This window comes from Propithecus coquereli, unplaced genomic scaffold (assembly GCF_000956105.1).
Source record: "Propithecus coquereli isolate 6110/MARCELLA unplaced genomic scaffold, Pcoq_1.0 Scaffold532, whole genome shotgun sequence".
NCBI lineage: Eukaryota > Metazoa > Chordata > Mammalia > Primates > Indriidae > Propithecus > Propithecus coquereli.
The window spans coordinates 1,460,616-1,469,247 of NW_012151197.1; positions in this window are offsets into that span (position 1 = coordinate 1,460,616).

Sequence of the window (8,632 nt, forward strand, 5' to 3'; positions counted from 1 at the left end):
AAGTTTATGTGTGAACAAGTATTTTCAGTTCTCTTGGGTATATACCTAAAAGTGAAATTGCTGGATTTTATGGTAACTCTATGGTAGCTTTTTGAGAACATGCCAAATGCTTTCCAAATAGCTACTCCCTGGATTTGGATGCTTATTATTTCCATATATTTCTTTATAACTTCTCTATGTGTTGGTATTTCTAAACAGTATGTACAAGTGTTATATGTGCTTTCAAACTTAAAGTAAGGAATTTAATTTTGTATTATACATACCCTGCAACCTATTTTGCTCATCACTGTATTTGTAAGATTCATCCATGAGGACGTGTGAAGCACTGACTCATTCTCTTTCAGCGATGGTGTAGTACTCAGTTTGTGTGAATACACCTCAGTGTGTCTATTTTCTGTCCATGGTCTATTTTTCCATTTTCCTGTTAGAATACATAACACCATCTTCTGTTAATACAAAGTCCCAAAACTCACGATACAATTTTATTTATTGCTTCTAATAGGTTATTATTGCTTGTAATAGGCTAATGTTTCAAGGTTAATGTTTCTGGCTCAGGAACTCTCCTTCAAATGCTGACTCAGGATCTCAGCTCTCTTCCTCTTGCTTCACTGCCATTTTCTAGGTCTTCTCTGAGTTCTCTGCTGGATCATCCAGTTGGCTGCTGAACTGGAAGTCAGGAGTGCATGGGACAGTTTTTTTTTTTTTTTTGGCCAGAAAAGGAATCATCATTTTTACCCACTTTGCATTGCCTAGAACTTAGCCACATAGCCCCAAAATAACTGCAAGGGAAACTGGAAAATATAATCTTACTCAGTATTCAGGGAGGGAATGGGGAATGGTTAGTATCTAGCCACTGTCTGCTACATAGATTTTTAAGTTTATTCCAGTTTTTCACACTACAAGGTATGCCACTTTGAACATCCATCTTCTTGTTCATGCGAGTCTCCGTTTCTCTAGTGTGTGGATGTGTGAGTGGGATTGAGTCACAGGGTGTGTTCATGTTGCATCTTGCCAGATACTTTCAAATTATTCTCCAAGGTGTTTATACTAACTTAAGCTCCACCCAGCATTGTGGGTGCTCCACATTCTTGCCAACGCTATCTGCCAAATGTTAAATTTGGGCACTGACTCTTAAAAGGGAGATGACAAATGGCAAGGCATTTGACACGGAGGAGGCTAAGATAGTAAAAGACTAGGATGCTACATGTGGTAGACAGAATAACTGCCCTCCAAATACGTCTATGTCTTAATCCCCAGAACTGTAGAAGACGTTGCTTTATATGACAGAAGGGAATTTGCAGATATGATTAAGTTAAGGATCTTGAGATGGGGACATTATCTTATATACTATCTGGGTGGGCCCAATGTAATCACAGTAATCCTTATAAGAGAGAGGAGATGTGATGATGAAAGCAAGAGCTTGGAGTGATGTGCTTTGAAGATGGAGGGAGAGGTCACAAGCGAGGAATGCGGGTGGCCTGTAGAGGCTGGAAAAGGCTAGGAAATGGATTTTCCTCTTGAGGCTTCAGAAAGAACCAGCTCTGCCCAAACCTGATTTTTGTGCAGAAGACCCATTTCAGACTTCTGACCTTCAGAACTGTAAAATAAAATAATAAACTTATTGTTTTAATCCACTGGGTTTGTGGTAATTTGTTATAGCATCAACAGGAAATTCGTGCAATATGAATAATAACAGCTAACATTCATCAAGTACATACATGTATTAGTTACTCTTCTGTACATATATAGAACCGGTTCATTTAATTGATACTGTACCCCAAAGTATCATCATTCTAGAGTTGAGGATGCTGACTTAGAATTGGAGAGGATTTAGTGAAAAGAGGAGGCAGCGTTGAGGAGAGTCACTTTAGATGGGAAAGCCCATCCAATGACAGTGAGCTCTAAAATCCAGTGAGTAACAGAAATGTGGACTGTGGGTACACTCTAGGTGTTGGAGGTAGGGGCTGTACGTTCTGTCCCTGGTTTCCGGAAGGGCTCTCAAAGAGGTGCTTTTCGACTTAGGCCTTGAAAGATACCAGATGCTCTGCCTTGTATCTTGAAGAAAGAAAAGAAAAATTCAAGATGCAGGAACTTGAGCAGAACTAAGATGTGGAAAGTTATTTTTACCACATAGTTCTCTGATAATATCATAATTAATAATCATATCTAAGGGCTCTATAGCTCTTTTCTGCTTACAAAAAGCTTAATTCAGTTAAACCTCATCATAACTTTGTGGCCTAGCTTTTGATCCTGGAAAAATAAACAAATCAATGGAATGAAAATATTTCCAGATGAAATTAAATGACCTGCCCAAGGTCCCACAGCTCGTATCCATCAGTATTAGGAGCCCTAGTAGAGCAGTTTCTTATCTTTGCCTCCTTCTTGTCTATGAGATATTTTCAAGAGAGCAATGTGTGTATTTGCTATTTGCATCCACACACCTACTTTTGCAGGAAATTAGGCAGAAACCGGACTCCAGCCTCCATTGTGTGCTGTGAGATGCTAACATATGACTGGTTTTGTTGGATGCACCTAAGATTCATCAAACTGCTTTCCAGCTTACATTTCAGCCTCAGTCTTGGCTAGAGCCTGCTGGTCACACAAACTCAGCTTTGGAATTAAGAGGTTTAAAGAAGCTGTGGAATGGCATCTCCTTCTTGGCTAGATGCCTTAGTCTTTGTTAAAAATCTTTGGCAATACTCGTTTAACAGAGATGTGAAACCTTATTTTCTCATCTCCCTTAGCTATTAAATCTTTAGTGTTTTCTTTGGTAGTACTACTACTGTAACTGTTAGATTAAAAATGGATTTGAAAGAGAATTGCACTTGATTTTGATTTTTAGTATATTGAAAAAGTTGTGCAACCAACACTACTATCTAAGTTTAAAACATTTTTTTTTATAATCCCCAAAAAGAAATTCTCAGCCCATTATCAAAAAAATCCCATTCTCCCCTCCCCACCCCCCCAGCTTCTTTCAATCATCAATCTATTTTCTGTCCCTACAGATTTGCCTATTCTGGATATTTCTTATAAATGAAATTTATATTTCTTATAAATTGAATATGTGGTCTTTTGTGACTAGCTTCATTGACTTAGCATAATGCTTTCATAGTTCATACATTTGTAGCGTGTATCAGTATTTCGTTCCCTTTTATGATCAACTCATATTCTATTGTAGGGATGTACCACATTTTGTTTTGAGTTGGTTTCACTTTTTGGCTATTAGGAATAATTCTTCTTCTATGAGCACTTGAGTACAAGTTTTTGTATGAATATATGTTTTCAATTCTCTTGGGTATATACCTAGAAGTAGAATTGCTAGGTTATATGGTAGTTCTATGTTTAACTTTTTGAGGAGTTCTCCTGATTCCAAAGTAGCTGAAACCATTTTACATTCCTATCAGAATTCCAATTTTTCCACTTCTTGGTCAACACTTGCTATGATATGATTGTTTGATTCTATCCATCCTAGTGGGTGTGAAGTGGTGTCTCATTGTGGTTTTGATTTGCATTTCACTGATGACTAATGTTTTCAAGCCTCGTTTTATGTGCTTATTGGCCATTTGTATGTTTTCTTTGGGAAAAAAGTTCTTTTCACATTCTGTGGCCATTTTTGAATTGAGTTACTTGTGTTTTATTGTTTAGTTTTAAGAGTTCTTTTTATATTCTGCATGCTAGACCATTATTCGATATGTGCTTTACAATATTTTCTCCCATGTTGTGTGTTGTCTTTTCACTCTCTGGATAGTGTCCTTTCCCTAAAAGTTTTAAATTTTGATGAAGTCGAATTTGTCAATTTCTTTTTTGGTTGCTTGTGTTATATCTAAGAAACCATTGCCAAAACCAAGGTCATGCTGCTTTACCCCTATGTTTCCTTTTAAGAGTTTTATAGTCTTAGCTCTTACATTTAGGTCTCTGATCTATTTTTAGTGAAATTTTATATATAGTGTGAGGTGGTAGGGGTCAAAGTTATTCTTTTGTATGTGGGTATTTAGTTGTTGTCATACTATTTGTGGAAAATACTATTCTTTCCCCATTGCATTGTCCTGGTACTTTGTGAAAAATCAACTGACCAAGGAAGTATGGACTTTTATTCTAGACTCTCATTTCTGTTCCATTGATATATATGTCTATCTTCTGTGCCTAATTTGAAAGAGTACCTGAAGTAGTTGCTTAACAGATTTACACAGCTGACCTGGAGATTTCAATAAGTCTGAGAAAGCGCTTGAAAATCTGTGTTTTATATAAGCACTACCATGTGACTCTGGGGTCCAGATTAAGAAACTGTGACAGCACTTCTCAAATTTCAATGAATGTATGAATCACTAGGGCTCTTGTTAAAATGCAGATTCTGATTCAGCAAGTCTGGGTCAAGGCCTGAGATTCTGCATTTCTAACAAGTTCCCAAGTGATGATGACAATGCTGGTCCACAGACCACACTGTTAGTGACAAGGGGCTCAGAGGTCTCCCACAGTAGCCACCCCATGCCTTCCAGGGTGGGGGGAGCTCTGGAGGCATTGCTGGGCTTAATTGGATATGTGAATTTTTTTTCATATTAGTTTTTGCATTTATTTACTTTTCTGCTACCAAGATAATGAACTTTTCCAGCTGATATATGGTTCCTTACATGTCAGATTTTGAAGGATGTTTTTAGAAAAGGCTTTAGGATTTTATTTCTTGGTTTACAGAAAAATACATGTGGGCTTAGGAATGCTTGATTGAAAAAGGGATTTATTGGTTTCTGAACAACGTTCCCATTTATTTTAATTCTACTTTTTTCCCAGATGTCTATTGGCAGGTTATTTTCTCTTACATAATGTAGATACATAATTGCATCATGTTTGCCTAAAAAATGGTTTAGATAAATCACAGGTGCTAGATTACATCAGCTGTTCCAACATCCAATTTGTATACCTTTATTTCAGGGAAAGTCTATTTAGAAAGAAGGCTGATGTGTTATTCTTAGAATCCTCCTCTTCTTTTCCTTCTGTTTGTTTTCAGTAAGTCATTCTAATTCTTTGGATATAGAATATCTCCATTTTCCCATAAGGAGCCCTTATTTGTCCCTATAGTCTCTCAGGAAAATTGCTATTTCTCAAGCACTTTGGTAGACGATTACTCTTTACAGTCCTCACATGTGTGCTTGCTTGTGCCCTTGCATATCATTTCACGCTATCTGGGCTTGGTGTAGTAAGTGGTCATTGATTTTCTGTTCAAGGGGTTTTGTAGTTTCAGGCAACTGCAGCTGTTAATTCTGGATGTCAATTTCTAGTAAACCTATATTTATAAAATGTACAGTGTTTTCTTTCATAACACTGACAATGTTCTGAGTTACAAGCACATGGTTTTTTTTTTTTTTTTTGGCTTGTTTTTGTCCTTAATTGTTTTCTAAATATTTCCAGAAGCTTTAGTGTCCTTCAGATAATAATGTCTTAAGGTGAGTGTGATTTTCTGATTTGAAATCTTTTTAGTCAACACCTTAGTGGCTCTCCATTTAGCCTATATTTGAGGCATGGTTTGGAACTTCTATTTTTTTCTTCCATATTTACTAAATAGTGTTTTTAATATGAGTGATGCATGCACATGTTTAAAATATCAATAGTACAAAGAGGAATAAAATGAAAATTACCCCCCTCCTTTTTAGTTTCATTCCTTCTGTTGTTACCACTTAGCTTTAAACAATATTGTGACATCCCTATTTCTTGATTTCTGAAGAATCAATTCTTCAACCACTAATCTGAAAAAATGGGGGATTCAGAGGAATCGCATTATTTCCTAACTTTCCTACCTCTCTCTGACTCCCAGTTTTTCTCTGCTTTCCAAGGTTATAAAGTTCTTCCTTGTGATTTTAAAACATGTTCCTAAATCCTTTTGCTTTTCAAAGAGTTTTTAAATTTTTAAAGTATTTAATTCTTTGAACAGGAAACATTCATATTCAAAATAATCAAAAACCACGGTCACTGCAGCAGCCACCAGCTCCTTAAAGCCTTCAGCTGTCGTCTCACAAGGACAACCTGGCTACACCTCATGTTATGCCTAAGCCATATGCCTCTTGCCTCCTGCCCCAGTTTGCCCTTGTTTATATCCAAAGCATGAGACACCAACTCCGTGAAGTCCCACTTATTGCCCACACATGGAAATACGAGAAGTTACTGCCCTATGGGGCTAATCTTTGACCAATGAGAAACAAAAACCAGTTAAGAAGTTCTTGCTCTGTTATTCCCCCAGACTGTCCTAAGAAGTGTTTCTTATGGATTCTCAGAAGATGAACCCATGAGATCAAGCAAAATCAGTCACCCTTAGTGGTGGCCAGCAGCATAAAACATTTTGGCATTAAGTCTTTCTGATCCCCTGTTTTTGTTCCCATGTCCCATACTCCCTGATACAGTAGCAACACACAAATCCTCAGGCCCTTCTCCTTCATGGCATTTTGGTGGCCTTCAATTTGAGTTACTTTTATATGTGGGATTAATTTTAATGTATCTCAAGCTATTCAGAATTGAGATACTTTAATTGATACTAGCCTTTCTTACTAGAATGAATTAATAAGGTTTTTTATACTCAAATGTTGAATTATAAATCTTGCCAATATCACATTTAATTAAAATGAATTTGAAATCATGATGGGGTTGGAGAGAGGAAGAAAAATTTTGGTTTCTCTAGCTGACAGAAATAGGTTACTCGATTTTATTATATTCTATAAATTTGAAAATCTGGGAAACAGTTTCGTAAGAACAGAGGATTTTTAGGCAAAGCATATTTTTAGACAAATCTTCTTAGAGAGTTTCTTAATCACTCAAAAAGAAATCTATGAAAAGTTCCATAAGAACAAGAATTAAATATATATATATGTATATATATGGAATTATGTATGTAAGAGGGATACATCTTTGCTTAATATTTCCCCCCATGTCTAGTAAATATTTCTAGCTAGTGTCCCTTCTCTCCTTCTAGGTTGCAGTGAAGGGGAAGAGTGACCCACTAAATTAATTATTCTCAGCCATGACCTGAAAAACCTTCTTGACATGGGTTACATAGAAGGTTTTCATGATTTTTTTCTCCATAGAGAAGTAGTAATATTGAAGTAGAAAGCCTCTGTCCATGTACTTTATTCTTTACTGATTCCATATCTTACTGAAAAATAGAAGTTTATGAGTGAACTGGATAATTAGATATCCCCCTCTTGCATCCATGAACTAATGTTAGGAGATTTTTCAAACTCTCTCCTACAGTCTTTGGATTTTCATAAGGTGTCTTCATATTCATTTGTCTCACTAGTTGTCTTCTGCAGAGCATCTTGTCTCTCCTAATGGTTTCTGCCCATCTGAAGCTGGGAGTGTGATGAAGAATCTTTAACTCCTTAGTGGAGGGAGGTTTATAGAAGAGAGAGGCCAGTTAGTCATGTTTGTGATTTTGGTTTCATCACTTTAGGGAAAGAGCAAGTTGGCAGCAAATATGTTTGCAACTTCCATTTGCTTCTTGGAAAGTAGATTGTGGAGATAGCAAAGGTTATTAGGCCATAATCAGTCATTTTGTCAGCACAGAGAGTTGGAAGTAACTCTACTGAAAGAACCACAATGAATTGCCCTATTATAAATTCAAACACTAGGTCCAGTGCTACACATTCATTTCTTACATGCTGGTCATGTTTATTGTTCTTTAAAAACTAGTCCTAGTGCAAGAATATTGGGAAGTAAAAGGTCTCTGAGTACATTCTTCTTGCCATCCCATAGGCATGAAGTTCAAATAGATGTTAAGTGTCATGATAAATAGTTGTGAATTTAAGTATGTTTTTTGATAGTAGCTGGCCAATAAACTGAACTTTTAAAAAACAAAAGTGACCTTTAACTCTATGTTTAGAGCTAAATTAGAAACTCATATCACTGGATTAGAAAAACAGGCTATGTTAGAAATTTAAATAAGAAAAACAGGTAAAGTGAGTTACCGCTATGAAAAGGAGCTCAGAACCCTCAAAGCGTCATGAATCTCAAAGTTAGAGAAGAAGGTAAAGATCACTGCTCTAGTGCTCAGCCAATGCTATACACCCTTGGCTGGGAAGCCTAGAGGCTTAGAGAAGACAGTTCTATTTTATTAGGAAGGGTTTTTATAGATTGCAATAAAGGTCGTCTCCTTATAAATTCTATCCTTGAATCTTTTTAAAAATTTTATAATAATAAAGTCTACATTGTCTTTTGTTTTTCAACTATTCAGGTATTTCTTTATTGGTGTCATGCCAATCTCTCATTTCTGTACTCTCTTCCTTTCACAGAAGTCTGTATTTTAGGGAAAACATCCCTAAAACATTCAACTATACCTCAGGTTCAGTGGCCTCAGGAACGCACCTTGTCATTAAGGTTGAATTTTAGATTACAAATATCTCTTTCAAAGTATGGTATCCAGAACTAAATAGAAGACCCATGGGAATCTTCCTGGGATAGAATTGTTTGGAAATATCACTGAGCTTGAATGGGACACACATTCATATTAATGGAGCTAAAATTATACTGTGGACTTATTGCATGGTCCAATTAAAACTCTTCTGGCCCTTTTCTTATATGTTGTTATGAAGTACCTACATCCTGTTCATGTGCATTTCATTGTATTTTTATTTATTTTTTAATACATTTTCCT